This window comes from Stegostoma tigrinum, unplaced genomic scaffold (assembly GCF_030684315.1).
Source record: "Stegostoma tigrinum isolate sSteTig4 unplaced genomic scaffold, sSteTig4.hap1 scaffold_235, whole genome shotgun sequence".
Lineage (NCBI taxonomy): Eukaryota > Metazoa > Chordata > Chondrichthyes > Orectolobiformes > Stegostomatidae > Stegostoma > Stegostoma tigrinum.
Window position 1 is genome coordinate 104,071 of NW_026728169.1, and position 25,107 is coordinate 129,177.

At 44.1% G+C, this 25,107-nt stretch overlaps 1 long non-coding RNA gene across 1 annotated transcript; it reads left to right on the forward strand.

Moving 5' to 3' along the window:
• Window positions 1-11,386: 11,386 nt before the first annotated feature.
• LOC132207976 (uncharacterized) lies at window positions 11,387-24,760 on the forward strand. The gene is made up of 3 exons (XR_009444061.1): window positions 11,387-11,491; window positions 12,364-12,494; window positions 23,151-24,760. It is a non-coding gene; the product is annotated as an uncharacterized LOC132207976 (long non-coding RNA).
• The last annotated feature ends 347 nt before the right edge of the window (window positions 24,761-25,107 follow it).

A 25,107-nucleotide genomic window follows, 5' to 3' on the forward strand; every position in this document is an offset into this window, starting at 1 on the left:
CAGAGCAAAGTACCAAACTTCAGGCAGTCCGATTACATTGCACATATTGTAGCTCAAAACTGGGCATTCATGTGGTGATGTAAACCACAGCAGCAGCAGAAGCAGAATTGTGTTCAACCACAATCTGTAACTTTTTGTCCCAGAGAATCCCTCAGTCTATGGTTACCATGAAGCTGATCAATGGTTCAGTGACGAGCGCAGGCAAACACGCCGGGGTCAGAACCATCTGAACCTAAACTGATGCCAGCCCATTATAAATGCCAGATTTGGCTGCTTGCATTCCAAACAGCAGAACCGACACATTACACACAGGGCAAAGTGATTGCAACAGCAACAGACCAGAAGTCCTGCCACAACCAGTCATAAATGGTGATTGACAGTTAAACAACCCCCTGGAGGAGAGGGCTCCACAAATATCCCCATCCGAAACAATGGAACAGTCCTCCACATCAGTACAAAAGTCAAGGATGTAGTATCTGCGCCATCCTCAGCCAGAAGTATTGAGTGGATGACTTAGCTCACCCTCATCATGACCCCCGACAAAATCACAGATACCAGTCTTCAACCAATTCAATTCACTGCACATGATCCCAAGAAAAAGATGATAAACTAAAGACACGAAGAAGGTAACTGGCCCTGATGCCATTCCTACAATGGGACTGAAGGCTTGTGCTGCACAACAAGCCGTGCCCCTGGGGAAGCTGTTTCATTCCAGCCACAACTCTGACACCTACCTGTCAATGTGGACAATCACTCAGCTGTGCCCAGTCCCCTAAGAGGAGAATAGTTACAATCTGACCAACTGCCACACCCTCAGTCTCATCAGGGCGGTCGGATTGGTGGAAGTTGTTTTTGACAGAGCTGTCAGGCAGCACAGAAATAACCTGCTCAGTGTGGGTTCTGATGGGTCCCCATGTGGAGATGTTGCTGTTGTGGATATATCATTAGATTACTAATCCAGACCAGGCTAATGCTTTGGCAGCCAAGGAATGTAAAGACAATTAACAAAATACCAAAATTTCAAATCTGATGTCAGTAAAAGTGGGCCTTGAAGCCAATATCAGTTGTAAAAACCAATGTGCTTCAACAATGTACTTTCAGGATGCAAATCTACTGTGCTTTCCTGGTATGTCCTAAAAGTGACTCCAGACCCGTGTTGAACTCTTCAATGGTCTCTGAGGCAGGACAGGCTGCAACATGACCTGCAAAGTTTTATACTCAATGCCCAGGCCACTGAAGGCTGTCATGCCATATGCCTTGTTGACTACCTTTTGCACCTGTGTCGCCACTTTCAGTGATCTGTGTACTTGGACACCCAGATCCCACTGCCTATGAGTGCTCTTCAGGGTTCTGCCATTTACTGGATATTTTCCAGCTGGATGAGACCTTCGAAAATGCATTACCTCACATGTTTCCAGATTGAACTCCATCTGCCATCTCTCTACCCAAGTCACCAACCTATCGATATTCAGCTTTGTCCTTTGACAGTCCTCATCGCTGTCCGCAATTCCAACAACCTTTGTGTCATCAGCAAACTTACTAATCAGACCAGGTATATTCTCCTCCAAATCACTTATATATATGACAGATAGCAAAGGTCCCAACACTGATTCCTGAGGAACGCCACACTTTTGATCTCAATATGACCCAAACTATCTACACACCCTTCCCCAGACTCATCATCCACCACGTCCTTCTCTATGGTAAATACTGACACAAAGTGCTCATTTAATACCTCGCCATATTCCTCTGGCTCCGCATATAAATTCCCTTCCCTGTCCTTGAGTGGGCCATCCCTCTGCCTGGCTACCTTAATTTTCCTTAATCTTGTTGGTCAATGACTTTTCATGACCTCTTTATAGCCGCCCTGGCTCCTCGTTTAAATTTCTTTCATCTTTGCTTGTATTCCACCCTCGCTTCGTATATTCCCATCCTCCTTGCCTTAATAAATTCTTCCTTTTTCTTTTTAATTAGGCTCACAATATCTCCCACTATCCAAGGTTCCCTAAACTTGCTGTACTTTCCCTCATACTTACAGTAGCATACTTGTCCTGAGTCCCCAGCAACTTACACTTGAAAGACTCCCACATATCAGATGTGAATTTGCCCTCAAACATCTGCCCCAATCTACATTCTTCAGTTCCTGCCTAATATTGTTGTAATTAGCCTTTCCCCAATTTAACACCTTTCACTCGATGACTACAACTAACATTATCCATCAGGACCCTTAAGCTTACTGAATTGTGATCACAGTCTTTGAGCTATTCCCTTCTTGAGACACCGACCACCAGGGCAGGTTCATTCCCCAATATTAGGTCCAGTACGGCCCCTTTCCAAGATGGGCTGTCTACATCGTGATTCAAATAGCCCTCCTGGATGCTTTTTACAAACCCTGTCCCATCCGATCCCCAAGCACTAATTGAGTCCCAGTCAATGTATGGGAAGTTAAAATTACCCACAACAATAACCTTGTACTTTTACATCTTGCCAAAGTCTGGCTACAAACCTGTTCTTCTATCTCCTGCTGACTGTATGGAGGCCAATAGTAAACCCCAAACATTGTGATTGCAGCCTTCCTGTTCCTGAGTTCTACCCATATTGCCTCGCTGTATGAGCCATCCGAGGTGTCCTCCCATGGTACAGCTGTGATATCCACCTTAGCAAGTAGTGCAACTCCCCCACCCATTATCTACCTGCCTCAATCCTGCCTGAAACACCTGTATCCTGGAACGTTAAGCGATCAATCCTGCCCCTCCCTTAACCAAGTCTCTGTAATAGCAACAACATCATAGCTCTGAGTTACAATCCAAGCTCCAAGTTCTTCTGCCCTACCTGGCCTACACTTCTTGCATTGAAGCAGGTGAACTTCAGTCTACTAGATACGCTTTGAACAGCAACCACTCCCAGACTGTTCTTTCTCTGAGCCTTACTGGCCCTATTCTCTAGTTCCCTTTCAGTCCATTCACTTTGCATTGATTCCCACACCGCTGCCAAGCTAATTTCAATCCTCCTGAGTGACACCAGCAAACCTTCCAGCCAGAATATACACCTAATATTTTCAAATCCCAAAACATCAACTTTCCTGAACCTCTGATACTGCCTGGCCTGTTGTGATCATCCAACTCTACACCTTGTTAACTCATATTCCAGCATCGTCAGTTCCTACTATCTCTGAGGAAGTTCTGGAATGAAACCAGTTCACTTGATGACCATTGTCAGTACTGGCCTCTCCCTGGTGCATACATGGCGCGCTCTCTCAGTGTTGAAAATGCCTTCCTCTCCTTAGTTTATTTTCCTGGCTGATAAACTGTTATATCTCTGTGCGGTCACAATGAACTGAAATTTTAATGTGCCCACACTGAATAGAAGTGGTTGACAATGTAATTGCACAATTTTCTGTACCACAGTCACAGTAACAGCAACAACACTATTGCTGCTGGAGGTGACTGGGGATGTTGGGGATGAGATGGCCTTGTGGAATTATTTCTAGACTATTAATCCAAGGACCCAGGTAATGACCCACACCCCAATTCAAATCCTGCCACGGCAGATTGTGGAATTTGAATTCATTGAAATACCTGGAATGATGAAACTATTACGCCATCATTGATCATTGGGGAAAAAAACACCTGGCTCACTAATGGCCTTCAGGGAAGGAAATCTGCCATCCTTACTTGTCCTGGCCTACATGTGACTCCAGACCAACAGCAATGTGGTTGACTCTCAACTGCCATTTGGAATGACCAGTCCAGCCACTCAGTTATATCAATCAACACAAAGTCTCACAGAAATGACACAGGGCTGACCTATTTACCAGCAATATACAGCATGTGTACGGTAGGGATGCAAGAAAAAAGCTCACAAACACCTTCTCAAGGGCAACGAGGAAAGGGAAGTAAATGCTGGCCCAGCCAGTCACACTCACAAACCATTAATGCATAAAGAAGATGACCACATTCAGCAAAGACTGAGGTGACACAGCTTACTTTAAGCAGGGACTTAGAAGTATATCTACATGGGCATGATATTCAGGAATATGGGAAAAGGCAAAAAAAGTAATTAATTTCACATTTTATTTCCATCCCATCTGAGCATCAACAACCCCTTTTTTTGCTTATATTTGTCTCTTGCTGTCTCTTTCTCAATTTATTCAACTCATTCCTTCCCCATTCAAAACAAATATCCCTGTCAACAGCATAAATCACAATACTTGCCAGCAGATTTCAGTTCTGAATTTTTTTCAGTCGACTTGAAATGTTAACTCCATTTTTATTTCATCAGAGACTGCCAAACTGTTCACTTTCCTCAGCACTTTGTTTTATTTTTGTTTCAGATCTCTGACATAATTCTTTCTTTGGTTTTACCATTTTTAAAATAAATTTCACAGGGTGTTGAAATCATTGGCAAAAGAAACATTTAATGCCAGTCATTAATTACCTTTAGCTATGACCATTCTACAAGGCAGTTTGAAGCCAGAAACATTTTGTGGGTCTGAATTCACACTTAATTCACCCCGGGTAATAACGTTAGATTTCTTTACCAGAGGAGATCAGTGAAATGAGATCGGTTTTTTGACAAATTGCTGCTGGTTTTATGGTTGCTACAGGTGAAATTGGCCATGGTTACAATTCTTATCATTAGAATGAAAGTCCGACCACCAATTGTGGTAGGATATGAAACAATATCTGTTATGTAATAACCAGTGTCTCTGCATTACCTGCTGATTGACTTAACTACTCTAATATGGAGTCCCTATCGTTAGTTAGTTGGAAAACAAGAACAAGGGTGTGATCAAATTATTTGTAACTTGGAAGACTGGTCAGAAGACAGCTGGAAAAATAAAGCCTGAATTTTACCAAGGCACAGATAATGGTTTATCCAGCCACAGCGCAGAGGCAGAGGGGGAGAGTGCAGATATTATGGAGCTGGTGTCGGACAAATTTGGTGATGGAGACAATAGTAAGGCATAAATCAAAAAAGGCCCTCAATGTTGTGAACAAGCCTTGTTCTCAGATGCTTGCGAAGGATGAGTCTGAAATTCATGGACAATAAAGCGAGGTTTTAATTGAAACTGAAGATAATTGTTTAAATCTTTTCCAAATACAGGTAACAGAAACGGCAACAAAGTTGTATATGCCTTGCGGCAGTAGTGACTGGACAGAGATAGTAAGGCTTACCAGGAACACCAACAACAGCGAGAATGGGATAGTAACCAGCCTGAACAATCATCAGTACACCTTCTATTCGAAGTGGCAACGTTGACCAAGATGCGGCAAGATAAATAAGACCCGAGGATAAACCCCTGCCCATTGTTGTAACATTCCAGTCTATTGTTCTGAGATTCTGATCCATTGTTGTAACATTCCAGTCTATTGTTCTCAGATTCTGATCCATTGTTGTAACATTGCAGTCTATTGTTCTCAGATTCTGATCCATTGTTGTAACATTCCAGTCTATTGTTCTCAGATTCTGATCCATTGTTGTAACATTCCAGACTATTGTTCTGAGATTCTGATCCATTGTTGTAACATTCCAGTCTATTGTTCTCAGATTCTGATCCATTGTTGTAACACTTCAGTCCATTGTTCTCAGATTCTGATCTCTCTGCCCCCTCTCTCTGCAGCTGCCGATCCCTGTTAGTGCTGTCAGTGTTGCCGGGCAGGAATTATCTCCAACAGGAGGCAATCCAAAAGGTCCACCTTGATATTCAATGAGATAATCAACTTCTAGTGAAAAATATCCTGTGTGTAACTATTCATCAGAAATTCACCAAATCATTGAGTCAGAAAGTTGTGAAGAATGGAAGCAGAGGCTTCAGTTCACTTCATCCATACCAATTACATATCCCAAATAAATCTTGTCCCATTTGGTAGCTTTTGACCCATATACTTCAAAACCTTTCCTAGTCACATACCCATCTTTTCAAATGTTGTAATTGTACCAAACTCCATTACTTCCCCTTGCAGCTCATTCCACACACTCACCTCCCTCTGTGTGAAAATGTTACCCCGAGGTTCCTTCTAAATCTTTTCCAGCTCACCCTAAACGCACAACCTCTAATTTTGGACTCATACATCCCGCTGAAAACACCTTGTCTAGATACCCTATCTAATGTCCTCCTGATTTTATAAATCTCAGTGAGGTCACCCCTCAGACTTCGAACCTCCAGGCAAAAGCCTATTCAGTTTCTCCCCGCAGCTCAAACCTTCCAACCCTGGCAACATTCTTACAAATCTTTTCTGAACCTTTTCAATTTTCACAACATCCTTCCGATAGCAGGGAGACAAGGAGTGCATGCAATATTCCAAAAGTGGCCTAACCAGTGTACAGCCACAACAGGACCTCCCAACAACTACACGCAATGCACTGGCCAATAAAGGCAAGTTGTACCAACTGCAACAGTAGTAGACTCCGAACTTTAAGGGCATTTAAATGGTCATTGGATAAACATGTGGATGATAATGGAATAAAGTCGTTTAGGTGGACTTCAGATTGTTTCACATTTCAGGACAACATCGAGGGCCGAAGGGCCTTCACTGCACTGTAATATTCTATGTTCTATGATAAGTGCTTTCTTTACTATCCTATCTTTCTCTGAATCCACTTTCAAGGAACCAGGCGCCTGCACATCAGGACTTATTGCTCAGCAATACTCCCCAGGGCCTTACCATTTAGAGCACAAGTTCTGCCCTAATTTGATTTCCAAAATGCGACATGTCCGATTTTTTCAAATTAAATCTACCTACCATTCCTTGGTCCATTGTCCCATCTGATCAAGATCCCATTTTACTCTGAAGTAACCTTTTCCAGTGTTCACTACATTTCCAATTTGGTGAACTTCTAGCTGGAAGTTTTCAAGGTCAAATACTGCCGGTCTAGCTCCACTAAAATCCCAAATGAATGAAAACGAAAGTCTGATTTTCCAGAAAAAATATTGATCTATAGAGCTAATTGCTGTATTTGATGTTGTGGGATATATTTGCAAAATGCAGTTCATGCATAACGTGAAAGAAAAAGCCAAATCACAGCTCAAGTCACAGATAATTAAAGACAACGTAGCATTTTTTGAAGCAGCTGGAGGAGCACTCAAAATGCCATGCCTAGTGGGTGTCGACGTCAAGGTAAGTGTGATTAATTTAGTTTTGTTTTTTTTATTGGAACAGACATGTTGAGCTGAAGGTCCTGTTTTTATGCTGAATTGCTCTCTGACCTTAATTTTTGAAAACAGAAAAAACAGTCTCACAATTTCCATAATATGTCAGCTTTTGAGCTCCAGAGAGCCTGTTTGGCCAGCTGTGTTCATCCAGCTTCACACTTTGGTATCTTGGATTCTCCAGCATCTGCAGTTCCCATTATCTCTGATCACAATTTCCATATGTTGTGAGCATCAAGTGATGATGATTACAATCTCCAAGACCAGACAGCATCCTGGCTTGAATCTATATCATTGTCCATACACTGACGCTTCTTCAGAATCCTGAACATCTCCATGAAACATATATTAGTGTCCCTGGGTTTCACAATCATATTCTGAATGGAAATTAGACATATGCAATAATTGCTGGTCTTGCCAACAAAAGTCATCTCAACAGTACAAATAAAAGTAATCTGTACTATGAAGGACATATATTCAGCCCAATCTGTTCACTAAAGCAGGTTTATTGAGATTTTAACTTTGTTCTATGTCTCTGATCTTGCTGAAAAACCATGAAACTTTCCTGAGTATTTTCATAGTGTTGTTCAAAAATCGTATTTGCAAGTTGTACACATCATTCTGAAAGGCAGCGCCTTCGTGGCCATGTGAAAACTTGGATCAGGAGTAAGTGATTAGAAAAATCAAACCAAGCCTGGCATGCGGTGAGCTCTTGAATGATGTGGCCTCAAATAAACATTCCTCTCCACCCCTTATAACATTGGTGTGTTATTGTTAGTCAAGAGTCTGTCTGCCTCTCTCTTAAGAATATTCAATGATGTATCCTCCATGTCTCTCTGGAAAGACTTCCATCAACACACAATCCTTTGAAAGTGTAAAAGAAATAAGCCACCATTGTCTAACTGACATATTCTCCAGTTTAACGGTCCATCTTGTGGTGTTAATCTCTTGCACACATGGAAATCATGTTTCAGCACTCAACTTGAAAAGACTGCTCAGAATATTTTGCGTTTAAACAAGATCATGTTTCATTCGCCTGAAGTTCAATAAATCCAGGGCCAGTCTGGTCATGATTTGCTCTGAAGATAAATACTTCTCGAAGGAATCACTTCAGTCAATCATTTCTGGATGGCTTCGGATTTCATCATGCACACAGCCTAATGCAGTTTCACCGTTACTCTGGAAAAGTGTCCAAAAACTGCCCTCTTCAGCCATGAGACTGCTCGACCACATCCTGCAGCAAACCAGGTACTACAGCCACATCACCTTCCTTTGTACCTGCCTATGGAACCAGATCATCCCCATTGGACTACAGTCCACGTTCAAGCCTTCCCAACTTTGCCCCAAACGTGACAATGTCTACATCCAGAACATTACAACACTTCAGAAGTGTTTCTCCCAGCGACTCCTGAAACACATACTCGCAGCAATGCGACAGCATCTCCAGGCACTGCAATCCAGCCTACCTCATCTCAGAGCCTCCCTCTCTCAAACCTACAAAGGACCTCTCCTGTTTTTTATTCTTCATAGGATCCAGAACCTGAACTCACAATTCTACTTAGCTCTGGTGGACACAAAAAACCGTAAGTACAGTAAACTTCCTGGTGCCTACCTTCCAAAACGGGCAGCCTACACCTCCCAAATTCCCAACCCTACCCAAGAACTCCCCCACAATGTGCCCGCAGCATTGGCCATGTGGCCACTGTCGGAGCAACCAGGGATGACTTCACATCCTCCACCGCCGGATACACCGTTTCCGGGACAGCAAATGCCACAGCCGCCATTTCCGAGTCCAACACCACAGACACTGAGAGCACACCGACCATCACCGCTGCTGCCTCCTCCGACCCCGCTCCTCCCACCACCAATGCAAACGGCGCTCCGCCCACCACCGATGCAACTCCGCCCATGCCAATGCAACTCTGCCCACTGCTGACGCAACTCGACACACAACCATCTCCGATGTCCACAGCCAGCACAGCCAGCAGCTCCAGAGGAGACAGAAACACTGAGCCCTGTCGAGTCTTCACCATCCCCACAGACCTCCCCCTTACTGAGGACAAATGATCAGTCCTCAGTAAGGGGCTCACCCTTGTCCCCCTGCACCCACACATCAATCAATACCGGTTATGCTTGGACGTTCAGTAGTTTTTCCATTGCTTCTCCCTCCATGCTTACTTCTCTAACCGTCAGCCTAACACTCCGTCTGCTGACCCCTTCATTCAGCTCTAATGCACTCCCTCCTCCTGGGCACCATCCCAAGGTCTCCGACCCTCCCTCGACCTCTTCATCGCCAAGTGCCACCGTGACATCAAACGCCTCAACTTCTCCACCCCTCGCACTCACTCCAACCTCTTCCCTGCAGAACGTGCAGCCCTCCACTCCAATCCCAACCTCACCATTAAACCCATGGACAAGGAAGTCGCAGTTGTAGTATGGCTCACTGACCTCTACAACACTGAGGTTACATGCCAACTCTCCAACAGAACCTCCTACTGCCCTCTTAATCATGACCCCACACCCGACCACCAAACCATCATGTCCCAAACCATCCACAACCTCATCACCTCAGATGACCTCCCACCCACAGCTTCCAACCTCATCATTCCCCAACCCTGCAACGGCCGCTTCTATCTCCTTCCCAAAATCCACAAACCTGCCTGCCCTGGTTGACCCATTATCTCTGCCTGCTCCTGCCCCACTGAACTTATCTCCACCTAACTGGAATTCATTTTTTCACCCTTAGCCCAGGAACTCCCTACCTACATCTGTGACACCACCCACGCTCTCCATCTCCTACAAAACTTACAATTCCCCAGCCCCAACACATCTTTACCATGCACGTCCAGTCCCAATACACCCGCATTCCCCATACAGATGGCCTAAAGGCCATCCGCTTCTTCCTATCCCGCAGGCCCAACCAGTCCCCCTCCGCTGACACCCTCATCCGCCTAGCCAAACTTGCCCTCACCCTTAACAACTTCTCTTTCAATTCCTCCCACTACCTACAAAAGGGGTGGCCATGGATACCTGCAGGGACCCAAGCTGGGCCTGCGTCTTTGTAGGTTATGTGGAACAATCCCTCTTCCATACTTACACAGGCCCTAAACTCCACCTCTTCTTCCGTTACAGTGATGGCTACATCGACGCCACCTCATGCATCCACGAGGAGCTCAAACAGTTCATCCACTTCACTGACACCTTCCGCCCAACCCTTAAGTTCACCTGGACCATCTGTAATGTCTCTCCCTCCTTCCTGGACCTCTCTGTCTCCATCTCCTTCAACCACCCAGAAACCAATATCCATTTCAAGCCCACTGACTCCCACAGCTACCTGGAATACAACTCCTCCCACCCACCTTCGTGCAAATATGCCATTCTCTATTCCCAATCCCGCTGCAACTGCTCCCAGGATGAGGAATTCCGCCCCTGTACATCTCAGATGTCCTCATTTTTCAAGGACCGCAACGTCCCCCGACTCAGTGGTTGAGAACTCCCTCGAACGCGTCTCCCACATTTTGCACAACTCATCCCTCACACCCCGTCCCATCCCTTGTCTGCTTTCCGGATGGACTACTCTCTCCGAGCCTCTCTTGTCCACTCCACACTCTCCTCCAGCCCCACCACACCCGGCACTTTTCCCTGTAACCGCATAAAGTGGTCCACCTGCCCCTACCCCTCCCTCTCCCCCCCACTCATCTCGATCAAAGGCCGCACATCAGCTAATGTGGTAGACTGCATCCACTGTTCCCATTGTGGCTCCGCTACACCGGAGAAACCAAGCGGAGTCTTGGTCACAACTTTGCAGATCACCCATGTTCGGTTCGCACTAAACACTCCCCCTCCCATTGCTCGCCCCATCCCCCTTTTATGAAGAAGGGTCGAGGCCCGAAACACCAGCTTTTGTGCCCCTGAGATGCTGCTTGTCCTGCTGTGTCCATCCAGCTCCACAGCTTGTTATCTCACACTCTCCAGCATCCGCAGCTCCCATTGTCTCCCCCTGATTGGTGGAAGAATAACCCCGCCCACCCGCCGCACGAATGACGTGACCAAAAACAAAGCCCAGCGGGTCTCGCAGCTTCTGTGACGGAGTAAATACAGCTGACGTTTCGGGTCCGGGGATTCTCGCTGAGAAATGGGCCCCGCCCTTGTCCTCTGATTGGTTGGAGGAGAAGCATTTCCGGTGCCTTTTCTGTCCCGCCTCTTGCTTGCTATTGGTCGTTAGATGTCAACCGGCATCTTCAGCTATGGAGCATGCGCACAGCTCATTGTGACTGTGAGCATGCGCACTGGGAGAGATATCCCGAATGCAATGGTCCTCCCTGAGAGCCACAAGCGGTGAGTACAGGTTAAAGGGGAGGGCAGCTTCGGTGCTGTATTCCAGCAAGAGGGCTGCAGGGTTGCTCAGTTTAGGTCTCAGGTCCCAAACAGGGGTCTTCTGGTGCTGCGTGTAGGTTGCAGAGAGCCTCAGGCTTCTTCCCTGAAACAGGCCGAGACTGTCCTGTGAGAGGGAAAGTCCTGTCAGCTTTTACCCTGTCAAGCCACTTCAGAATGTGATTACAGCAATGAGAGGTGTTCTCAGTAAAGCAGAACTCCAATGTGCACTCACTGGTTAGAGGTCTTTCCACTGTGTCCTGTGTTAGCACCCGCGCTGAGTTTTTTAAAAATCATTTTGGTTTGAATCTGAGAGTTGAACGGTGACGTCTGGTCTGTGAGCAGTAGTTGTGCTAAAAATACAATACAAAATCAATTATTGGTTTCTGAGGCCAGGCCTGGAAGTTAATTGCAGGTTGTTTATTATTCAAAAACTGTGTAGACTCTTTTGGCCATCAATAAGATTAGCATCTGAGAACTGGTGCCAGCAAGTTTGGGAGGGAATGTGGTCAAACAGAATGACTTTAAAACTGGGCCAAATGCGCATCTTTGACACTGAGCCTCTGTCACAGCAGCTGGCTGCTGGTCTGACCGAGGCTCAGAGAAAGACCACAGAGTGGAGGGAGAGAGCTGAGCAGGGTGGGGCCCTGTGGTTTGGATATTGGGGTTATTCTTCACCCATCACCCCACCACAAAATCCAGCCAGTTGTTTATCTCATTGTTCCCTTCCCCAAATTTGCCCCCTTTGTACCTGCAGCCCCTATCCCACCCCTTGCTTCCCCCAGTATCAGCAAACTTCCAAAGATATTTCTGACATACTCTCTTACTTTTCTCAGAACATTCAACAACTTGAAAACTGGATGAAAATGAGAGACAGAGCAGCCACTGCAGAAGCTTCCAAAATCACTCTGCACGTTCTTGAACTGCTGCAATCTGCGTAGTGAAGTAGCTCCCATGTTGCAATTTGGTAAGGAGTTACAGGATTTTCATCCAGTGGTGATAAGGTTGTGCTGTTTTTTTGTATCAATTATCGTCATTTTGTTCTTATGTTCCACCCTTCAACAGAATGGAAACATAGAAAATAGGAACAGGTGCAGGCCATTGTAGCTTTCGATCCTTCTCCGCTAGTCACTTTGATCATGACTGATCATTCTACTCAGCCTCTTCCCGCTTGAGAGCCAGACCCTTTGATTCCTTAAGCCCCGACAACTATACATATTATCTTCTTCTTGGAAGCATCCAGTGTTCGGCCTTAACTGCTTTCTGTGGCAGCAAATTTCACAGGGTCACCAGTCTCTGTATTTTTTTTTTGATTTCCTCATTTCAATCCTTTACAGCCTAGCCCATGCCCCTAATCTCTGACTCCCTGGTCATTGACAACATCCTTCCTGTATTTACCTAGAATTTTATTGGTTTCTGTGAAATCTTTCCTCATTCTTCTAAACTCCAGTGAATTTCATCCTAACCAATCCATCCTATTCTTATATGGAAGTCTTGCCATCCCAGGAATCTGTCTAATCAACTGCTGTGAACAGCCTCCAGAGCCAGAAGTTCCTTCCTCAGATAAAATTTAGAAATTTACACATACCATTCCAGGTGTGGTCTCACTAAGATCCTGTACAATTTCAGCAAGACATCCCTGCTCCTGTACTCAAATGCTGTCACTCTGCAGGTCAAAATACCATTTGCCTTCTTCACCCCCTGCTCCACCTGCATGCTTCCTGTCAGTGACTTGTGTTTTCCTAGTTTTGTAATCCAACTTGATAATCTCGAACTGAGACACATTTCTCATTTAAATGACTAATTGATTGTATAAATACCTGGGATCCACCATGGACCACAGTACCACACTGGTCACTGGTCGGCATACAAGAAGTGACTGTTACCTTGTGCCAAACAGTTCTGTATCCCTGTGAATACCCAATCTCTCATGCTTTAAATGTACGTGCTAATCTCTTCTGTGGGACCTTTGAATTCCTTCGCAAAGCCGACATAAGCCACATCCACTGCCTTTTCAACTCTAAATGTTGCATTCTTGAAACATTCCGGCAGTTTTGTCCAACATGATTTCCCTTTCGTAAATCCATACTGACTCTAATTCTGTCACTGTTTTCCAGTGTTATTCTAAGGTTCATAGTTCTCAGGCTTCTCCCACATCCCTTCTAAAACAAAGAGATAATATCAGCCTCTCTCCAGTCATCTCACACCCACCCATATTTATAGATGATACGAATATTTCTGCAATTTCCTCCCTTACTTCCCACAACATCCTCAGATACACTAGATCAGGTACTGGAGATTTGTCAACCTTTATATTTTCTGAGACATTTAGCACTTCGTCTCCTGTAATGTGAACTATTTTCAAAATATCAAAAATTATTTGAGTTCTCTAGCCTCCTTCATTACAACTTGTCCATGCCGACCAGGCTTCCCAAACTGAACGAGTCCCACTTGCTTGAGTTGGGTCCATATCCCTCTAAACCTTTCCTATTCATGTACCTGTCCAAATGTCTTTTAAATATTGGAAGTGTACCTGCATCTACCACTTCCTTTGGCAGTTCATTCCACATAGAAACAACCTTCTGTTTGAAACAGCTTCCCCTGGTTTCCCTTCAAATCTTTCTCCTCTCCTGTTTAAAAAATACCTTCTAGTTTTGGACTCCCCGATCCAATGGAGAAGACCCTTGCTGTTCACATTATACCCCTCACGATTTTATAAACCTCTCGAAAGCCACTGCTCAACCTCCTATTTTCCAGTGAAGTCCCAGTCTCTCCTCATAACTCATACCCTCCAGTACTGGTAACCTGTAGACTGTAAGTGCAGCATGAAGCCACCCAGAGTAGAAAGCTAATCCAGCCACGAGAAGCATCACCTAACCTCCACCTCTTTGGCCCTTCGTCAAATAGTCTGGCAATAAGAACTGCCCAGATTCTGACATGAACAGGGAACGTTTCAGTTTGCTTTCTGCAGCCCCCCAGTCTTGAAATTCCCCTCGCAAATGAAAAGGGATCTTCCAGTCACCTTAGGTGTACTCTTCATGATTTTATAAACATATAAATCACCCCTCCATTCTTAGACTGCAGTGGAAAAATGCCTCAACCAATCAAGCCTCTCGTTATGATTCTCAACCTCCATTCCTGGCAACTTCCTGCTAAATCTTTGCTGAATCCTCCCCGGGTTGATGATATCCTTCGAAGAACAGGAGATCTGAAGTGGACACACTACTCCAGAAGAGGCCTCACTGATGTTCTGCACAAGTTCAACATAACGTCCCAACTCCTATACTCAAAAGGTCTGAGCAGTGAAGGCAAGCAGGCTAAACACCGACTTCACCACCCTTTCTACATGTGATGCCAACCTCACAGAATTAAGGGCCTGAACCCTGAGGTCTCTCTGTTCGACAACACTAACCCCAAGGCCCTACGTTTAATTGTACAAGTCCTGATCTTGTTTGTTTTACCAAAATGAAATACCTTGCCTTTATCCAAATTAAACACAACCTCCCATTCCTCAGCCTCTTAACCCTATAAATCAAGATCTCTTTGTAAACTTGGACAGCCTACTTCGCTGTCCACTATCCTGCCTATTTTGGTGTCATCTGCAAACTTACTGACCATGTCTCCACTATTCTCATCTAAATCGCTTTTTTTTATATAAAGTCAAACAAAATTGGAGTGAACACTGACCCCTGTGGAACACTTCTGGTAACAGGCCTCCGGTCTGACAAACAACCCTCTACCACCAGTCCCTGTGCCCTGTCACTAAGCCATATTTGTATCCAGTTGACAAGCTCCCCCGAATCCCATACGATCTAACTTTACTGATTAGTCCACCTTGTTGAACCTTGTCAAAAACTTTACTCTTGTCAAAATAAACTACGTCCACCGTTCTGCCATCAATAATTTTCTTTGCTACTTCTCCAAAAAACTCAATCAACTAATCATTCCTTGACTCTCCAAATGCATAAATCCTACATTTGACAATTACCTTCAACTACATGCCCAAAACCGAAGTCAGACTCAGGTCTACAGCTCCCAGGCTTCTCCTGATATTCCTTAAACAAAGGCACAATTTTAGCCACTCTCCAGTCATCTGGCACCTCACTCGTAATTATAGATGATACAAATATTTCTGCAACGTGGCCCCATGTTTTCTCTTTAACTTCCCACAACATGGTTTGATGCACTAGAGCAGGACCTGGAGGTTTAAAGTCAGAGTGTAATACAGCATGGAAACAGGCCCTTCGGCCCAAACTGGTCTGTGCTAACTATGGTGCCCACTCAGCAATTTCTAACTGCCTGCATTTGGTCCATATCCCCCTCTAAACACTTCCATCCATGTACCTGCCAAAATGTGTTTTAAACGTTGCTATTGTACCTGTCTCAACGACTTCCTCTGGCAGCCCATTCCAAATATGCACCACTGTCTGTGTGAAGAAGTTGCCCCTCACGTCCTCCTTAAATCTGCCCCCTCTCACCTTAAATCTGTACACTCTAGTTTTCCATTCCCCATCCCTGGGAAAAAGACTACGTGCATTCATTCTATCTATGCCATTCATGATTTTATTCACCTCAATAAGTTCAGCCCTCATTCTCCTCCATTGCAAGGAATAAAGTCCAATCCTGGCCAACCTCTCCTCAGAACTCACCTACTATTCCTAGCAACATCCTTGTAACTCCTCTTTGCACATTTTCCAGTTTAACTTTGCCTTTCCTGTAACAGGGTGACCAAAACTGTACACCACACTGCAAGTGTGGCCTCACCAATGACCTGCACATCTTTAACACAACATCCAAACTCTTATATGCAATGCATCGACTGAAGAAGGCCAGCATGCTAAATGCTTTCTGAACCACCCTGTCTACCTGTGATGCTGCTTTGAACCAACTGTGCACTTGTGTTTCTCGGTCTCTCTGTTTCACAATATTCCTCAGAACTTCACCATTTACTGTATAACTCCTACCTTGGCTGAACTTTCCAAAGGCCAACACCTCACACTTAGCTGCGTTGAATTTCATTTGGCAATCCTCAGCCCACTTCCACATCTGATCACAATCCCCCTGTAATTTTTGATACCTCAGCGATACCTCTTAAATTTGCAGGTGATACAAAATTACTAATCATGGCATATACATTCATATCCAGATCATTTATGTAAGGGACAAATAGCAAAGATCCCAGCATCGACCCCCGTGGCACACCATTAGCCACAGGCCTCCAGTCCGAGAACCAACATTCAGCCATCATGCTATGCTTTCTACCATCGACCCAATTTCGAATCCCATGAGCTAGCTCTCCCTGGATCCCACACAACCGAACCTTCATGACTAGGCTGCCATAACGTACCTTGTTGAAGGCCTTACTAAAGTCCATATAGACAGCATTCGCTGCCCTAACCTCATCAGTCCTCTTGCTTAACTCCTCAAAAAACTTGAATAGATTTGTCAGACATGATTCCTGTGCATAAATCCATGCTGACTATCCCTCATCAGATCTTGAATATCCCAGCTTTGGTTGATTGACTCCCTGAATATCATCTCCAATACCTTGTCTACCACTGGTTCACTGGCCTGTAGTTCCCTGGCTGGTCTTTGCTACCTTTCTTAACCAATGGGACAACATTAGCCACCCTCCAGTCTTCTGGAATTTAAGTCGTGAGAAAAGATGAAGGGAAAAATCTCTGCAAGGGTCTCTGCAATTTCTTTCCCAGCCTCCCACAGTGTCTAAAGATGGACTTCATCAGATCCAGTGGAATAATCAACCTTAATGTGCTTTAAGGCTGCAAACGCCACCTCGATGGTCCAAAACATACCCACTTGCTTCCCTTGTTTCCTTAGCATCCATGATTCTCTGCTTAGTAAATACTGAGGAGAAATATTCATTGAAAATCTCCCCCATCTCCATGAACAGTTTTCAAACCAAAATATTTCCACCCCTGACTTGTCCCCCGTCAATTTCTTTCTCAACAGTGAAAACTGATGAAATATATTCCTTTCAAATCTCTCTCCTCTCCTGATGCTCAACACAGAGTTAATCTCTTTCATCTTTATGGAGCCCTGCTTGCTCTTTCGGTGCTCACTTGCTTTTAATGCACTTGTAGAAACTCTTTGAATTATTCTTAAGCTTATCAACCAAGGCAGTTTCATGTTTCCTTTTTGCCATCCTGATCTCCTGTTTAAGAATGCCCCTAACACTGTTTACACTTTCAAGAGATTCATTTGAGCCAAGTTTTTTTTATATATCTACTAATTCATATATTTTTTTATTCTTGACTAAAACCCGAGTATCTTTTTTCACCATTGTTCTCTAATCCAACCAACCTTACCTTTCACTCTTTCAGAGACATAATGACTCTGAATTGTCACCTTTTTGAAAGCCCTCCCCGCACTTATCAGACATCCTTATACCTGCCGTCTACTCATGTCAACTTTTGAAAGTTATAAAAACAGAAGCTGCTGGAAAAGCTTAGCAGGTCTGGCAGCATCTGTGACGGACAAATCAGAGTTAATGTTGCGGGTCTGTTAATCCTTCTTCAGAAGTGTTGAAAGTTCTTTTCTTATAGCATTAAAATTTGCCTTACTCCAATTAAAGCTTTTACTTTTTCTGGAAGGCATATCCTGTTCCAAAATTGTTTTAAAACTGATAGTAATTCTGTCACAAGACTCAAAGTTTCCCTGTACTGTCACTTCAGTCACTTGCTATGCCTTATTTTTTTTCCCATAGGAACATCGATTTATTGATAAAGAAAAATTTCTTGATCGCATTTCAGAAAATACTCCCCATCTAAACCTTTAACACAATGGCAGTCCCAGTAAATGTTTGGAAACTGAAAATCACCAACTATTATAACCTTGTTATTCTTACACATATCTGAGATCCCTCTGCATATTTGTTCCTCAGTTTCCCTCTGACTATTCGGACACCTATGGTACAATCCAATTAGATGATTGTTCCTTTCTTATTTCTTATTTCTAATTTCAACATATGTTTTCATGGGATGATTTTTCAGAAACATCTCTTCTAGTGATAGCAGCAATGTTTTCCTTATTTTTAAAAAAAATCCCTGCGATTGGCCCATATTCGCTCCAAACCATTCAAATTCATGTCCTTATCTGAATGTTTTTCAAACATCGTTACTACCCACATCCATCACTTCCTCTGGCAGTTCGTTCCACACACTGAGCACTCTATATAAAACAAAAAAATGCCCGTCATGTCTTTTTTAAAATCTTTCTCCTGTCATTTTAAAAATATGCCCCTGGTTTTGAAATCCCCAACCTGAGGGAAACGACCTTTGCTATTCTTTATCTGTGTCTCTCATTATTTTTTTTAAACCTACATAAGGTCATCCCTCAACCTCTTACCTTCCCGTGAAAGAAGTTCCCGCCAATCTAGCGTATGTTTATAACTCAACGCCTTCATTCCTGGCAATATCCTGGTAAGTGTTTTTCCAAACCCAATCCAGTTTAACAATATTCTTCCCACAACAGGATAACCAGAGCAGCACGCAGTCCTCCAGAAGAGGACTCGCCAACATCACTTCCCAACTCCTGTACTCAAAGGACTGAGCAATGAAGACAAGTGTACTAAATGCCTTCCTCACCACCCTGTCTACCTGTGATGCAAATTTCAAAGAAAGATGTACCTGAAACCCGAGGTTTTTTTTTTCTGATTTGCAACACTACCCAGAGCCCAACCGTTAATTGTGCAAGTCCTGCCCTTGTGAAGTATTGCGTTGTGGTAAAACAAACATTTATCCAAATAAAATTCAATCTGCCATTCCTCAGCCCATTGCCCCAATTGATTAAGATCTCTCTGAAATCCAGAAAACCACGAGGCCATCTCCCTTGTTATGACAACAAATAATCATCAATGAAAAGATGTTCTGCTTCATTTGTACAAGGAAGGTGTCAAACCAAATCTCGAATACTGTCTGCAGGTTTTGGTCTTCCGTTCGTTTATTCAAAGTGGCTCAGAGGAGGTTTACAAGATTGAAACCTGGAATCAGTGGGTTGTCTGAGGAAGATGGATTGGGCAGGAAAGAAGGAAAAGGATTTGTCAGGAGCTGCTGATTAAAACAGGAAACTGATGTGAGCCAGGATATAGGGTGTATTGAAGTAGAGTCTGTTTGGGTTCAGCTGAGAAACACCAATGGGCAGAAAATGACCTTAGTGCTGCATATGGACCCCAAGCTGCAGTAATATTGGGGAAGGCATTAGGGTGGAATTGAGAGATACAAGGCATAAAGTTATGGCTTTAATTACAGGTGACTGCAACCTACTTATCAATTGCCCAAATCACACTGTAGCAGTACAGTGCAGGAGGGATCCTTATTGTCTATATGGTACAATTTTATGAATCAACATGTTGAAGAATCAGATGGGTATTGTATGATGAGGATGGAATAATTGACAATTCAGTTGAGTATGGGCCCTTAAGGATGGATGAGTGACCACAATAGGATAGAATTCTTCACAAAGCTGGAGAGTGATCATGGGATGTGCGGGAGTGGAATGTCTTATCGTGGGAGCAGATGCGACGGAGGCGGAGGAATTGGGAATAGGGGTTGGAATTTTTTGCAGGAGGGTGGGTGGGGGGGTGGTGTATTCTAGGTAGCTGTGGGGGTCAGTGTGCTTGAAATGGACATCAGTTACAAGCTGGTTGCCTGAGATGGCGACTGAGAGGTCCAGGAAGGTGAGGGATGTGCTGGAGATGGCCCAGGTGAACTGAAGGTTAGGGTGGAAGGTGTTGGTGAAGTGGATGAACTGTTCGAGCCCTCTGGGGAGCAAGACGCGGCGCTGATACAGTCATCAATGTACCGGAGGAAGAGGTGGGGTTTGGGGCCTGTGTCGGTGTGGAAGAGCGACTGTTCCACGTAACCTACAAAGAGGCAGGCATAGCTGTGGACCATGCGGGTGCCCATGGCCACCCCCTTAGTCTGTAGGAAGTGGGAGGAGTCAAAAGAGAAGTTGTTGAGGGTGAGGACGAGTTCAGCTAGGCAGGTGAGAGTGTTGGTGGAGGGGGACTGGTCGGGCCTGCGGGACAGGAAGAAGCGGAGGGCCTTGAGGCCATCTGCATGCGGAATGCAGGTGTATAGGGACTGGACGTCCGTGGTGAATATGAGCTGTTGGGGGTCAGGGAATTGGAATTCCTGGAGGAGGTGGAGGGCGTTGGTGGTTTCACGGACGTAGGTGGGGAGTTCCTGGACCAAAGGGGAGAAAATGGAGTCCAGATAGGTGGAGATGAGTTCGGTGAGGCAGGAGCAGGCTGAGACGATGGGTCGACCAGGACAGGCAGGTTTGTGGATTTTGGGAAGGAGATAGAAACGGGCCGTGCTTTCCCTGAAGGATAGCCGTGAGCCAGATGATTTTTTTTTCCTGACGATTGACAACGGTTTCATTATCATCATTAAACTCTTCGTTGAAGATTGGTAGTGAAAGACTGGTCACGAAGAATATGGGCTCTCCTTACAAGCAGAAACAATGAATTTATAATGGGGTGCAAAGTGATGGCAGACCAATTAAATATAACTGAGGTTTTCAAGAAGGAGGATACAAATAATGTCCCAAAATTAAGGGGATCTCAGGGTCTAATAGGAAGGTGGAATCAGTATTAGTAGGAAAATGATATTGGAAAAACTAATGGGATAACAGGCAGATAAATCTCCAGAGACTGATAACCTTCATCTCAAAGTACCTTAGGAAGTGGCTGTAGAAATAATAGATGCACAAGTGGTTATCCTCCAAATTCTATACACCGTCAGTTTTTTATGGATTGGAGGATTGCTAATGTAACCCCAGTATGTAAGAAGGTAGTCAGAAAGAAAACAGGGAATTTGCATAAAATTGTTGGTTGGAAAAATATGTTAGGGTCAGCTATAAAAGATGGAATAACAGAGTCCTTGGAAGATAGTGTCAAGGGCAGACAGAGCCAGAAGAGCCTTTTTCCGTGCTGTAGACTGTGTTGGGCGTGAATTCCCTCCACGCCACTCACCATCCTGACTTGGAAATGTATTGCTACACCTTCAGTACTGCTGGTTCAAAATCCTGAATTCTCTGCCTAACAGCATTGTGTCCACCTACCACTCATGGGCTACTGTGGTTTATGCAGGCAGATCACTGCCACCTTCTCCATGACAACTAAACTCAGCCAGCAATGCCCACAGGGTGTTTTTTTTTAATTATTAAGGCCAAGTGGGAATGTGGAATCGAAGCGTAAATAGATCAGCTTTGACCTTCTTGAGGCTCGAGGGACAGAATGGACAACTCTGATTCCTAATTTGTGTGTTCTCTACTCCGATTTAAAATGCATCATCCCACTAGGAATGATGTTTTCCCTGTAAGTTAGAAGGATGACGGCTGATGTGATTAAATTTTTTCCAATGTTAATTGAAGCTGTTTGGGGTGTAGAGAGGAACTAATCCACTGGGTGAGTGAAGTGGGAATACAAACCCTGAACCCCCTCACCCACAGTAATCAGACAAGACTCGAGTTTCTTTGTCTTGCGGTTTATTCAAACAAAGGAATGAGGAACAAGTGTAGGCCACTCGGCCCCTCGACCCTGCTCTGCGACTCTATAAAATCACTGCTGATCTAATTTCAACCTCAGCTCTATGTGCCTGCATATCTCAGAATATCTTTCATCGTCTTGGTCAGCAAGAATCTGCATCCACTGCCTTTTGACGAAGGGAGTCACAAAGGTTCTCAGCCCTCTGAGAGAAAAGAAATGTTCCTCACTATTTCAAATGGACTCACCCTTACCTTTAAACAATGACCCTCAGTTCTAGATCCTTCCAGAAGAGGGACCACGTTTTCACCATGCATCTGGTCAGGTCCCCTCAGGAACTTTCATGTTCCAATTTAGTCTCCTCTTTCTTTTCTCACCTCCAGAGGACACAGGCGAGCCTGTCTCGATTTTCCTCTAGATTTTCTTTTAAGGCAATCCACTCATTCCAGGTATTAGTCCACTGAATTTGCCCCGAAATGTTTCATAACCTTCTTTAAGTTGGGTGACCAGAACTGAACACAAGTACTCAAAATGCAAATCTCACCAGTGCAAAAGGGGAATTAATTATCGAAAGGAGGACCATGAATTCCGACTTGCTTACAGGAATGCATTTTCAGCAAGCCTCGGTCATTTACACGTATCCAGTTACAGAGTGACACAGGTTATGGTCAGATAGGTGTACGGTTTGTATTGTTACACCGACAGCATTGTTGTGGTCTCACTCAAACCTCCCACTCTGGCTCTGCACAAATAATGATTGGCTCTGCAGCCAGTTCCCACAGCCTGATTTGTCCTGTATTTTTCATCTTCTGTCCTTTCAAAGATATCAAATGATCCAAGTGGAATAGCTCAACAAGACTGACAACATCGTGAAGGAAAAAAAAACAGAATTTCTGTTTCGTGTCTGGTGACCCTTACTCTCAACTTGAGAAAGGGTCACCAGACCTGAAACATTCACTCTGTTTTTTTTCATTCACAGATGTTGTCAGTCCTGCTGAGCTTTTCCAGCAACTTTTATTTTCATTCCTGACTTGCAACACCCCGCAGTTTCTTGTGAGCCAGGTGACAATCCGGCAGCTTTCATTCTACTTTTACTGTATTAAATTTATTTTCCAGGAAATTTGAAAGGGAACATTTACTGACAGGCAGCTCAACTCAAACACGGGATCAAAAACTGCCAGGGACACGTAATTCTCAGGAGCTTTGAACATGGAAGGAACAAGCATCGTTTACAGTGAAGAGAAACCATACATGTGGTCTGTGTGGACAAGCCTTCAGTCAGTTGTCTGGCCTGTCAGTACGTAAATGCAGTCAAAACAGGGTGACAACAATGACATCAAGCAGCACTTGCTTTGTAATATCATAGTGATGGATCTCAGTTTGAGTTAAGCAAGGGCCACTCATCTCCTCTCCTCCCTACATTCTTGGTGCAAACATGGACCAAACAGCTGAATTCCAAATGTGAGAGTGACTATCCACTATCTTAAGGCTCCATTTGACAGAGCATTGTATTAAGGAATCATGACAAAGTTAAGTTCAATAGGAACCAGAGAATATTATTCTTCCATGGATAGCTGGTTTTTAAAAAACATTGTGTCTTCAGACCTCACTGGATTGAAACAAGGTGAGTTTATTCAAACTTGTACCACATACACGCGGAAGAGGTCTATCAGCCGAGCTCGGAGACACTTCCATTTACAGCTACTCAGAAACAGCATATTAAGGCATTTTCACGTCAGAAGGGTTGCATGTAACATTGATATAAAATAAATGTATATGTAAGTTCTTACAACAAAACAGGATGCTGTTCAGTTTCTGACAAAGTTCTGAGTCCTCTAATTTCAACAGGACTGCCACTTCCATACTATCTTCAGAGCTTCTCTACCCCACTATCAGCTCACAGCTGGGCGAGTAATATTTACATGACTGTTATACAGATAGTTTCAGAGCCCTAAGTAACTGTTGATGTTTCGCTGTTATGGACCTTCAGTTAAACTGTCTGAGGCATGTGAATGTGAAAACATCCCATTCATTTATATACTTCTATAAATTAAAATCTTTTGTCTGCATTTGATTCCTGCACAGAGACTTTAATTTATAGAAGTAAACTCTTATCCACCTACACATTGATATGCAGGCACTACCCTGAAGCTTCCTGCCCAGTTAGGAATTCAGTGTAAAGCTTTTGTAACTCCTTTTCTTCTCACACATCGGTCTGCAGACACTGTCTTAAGATTCCTGACTGAATTAAAATCCGAATCAAACTGTTTCAATAGGGTTAGCTGGGGAAGTTTTGTAAAGGTGTGAAACCTCTGAAGCATGTAACTTCTATCGCTGACAAAGGGACCAGGGCACTGACTTTGTTCTAGTCAGACACACTGGCAACTTGAAATCAGAATCTGTCCCGGCCAACAATTCGAAATCGCCTCCTGCCATTAGCAGCTGCTTCACTAGCAATCGATACTATATCCTGGTCTTTTATATTGTTGATGGAATAACTGTTTGGTATCCTGTTTTTGTCTGTTGTAGTAATTGTTTTATGTATCATGTCACTGTAAGTTGTGAAATCGTTTTATGTATCATGTCTTTTGTAAACTATAAAAAGCGGGGACTGTCCGCTGCTCGGGGAGAATTACTTGAGACTGTGCACTCTGTGCTGGGTTGAGTACAGTAATTCTCCACAGCTTGCACTTAGCTGGTTATAAAAGGATTTGTGTTTTTCTAAACAGGCCAGTGTCTTGTTATTGCAGTAAGTCCATGAGGGTCTCCGAAAACGAACTTGACAACATCACAGCTCCGGAACTCAATCCCTCTACCAATAAAACCTAACACACCGTAAGCCGCCTTGACAGCACTATCAACCTGGGTGGCAACTTTCAGGGGTCTATGTAGATGGACACCAAGATCCCTCTGCACATCCACACTACCAATATTTGTTTTCCAATGACCCAGTCTTCTGCCTTCCTATTATTCCTCCCAAAGTGAATCACCTCAAGAGTTTTGAGAAGATTTGTAGCTCAGGTTGAGGTTCTGGATGTGAGTTTGCTCGCTGAGCTGGAAGGTTTGTTTTCAG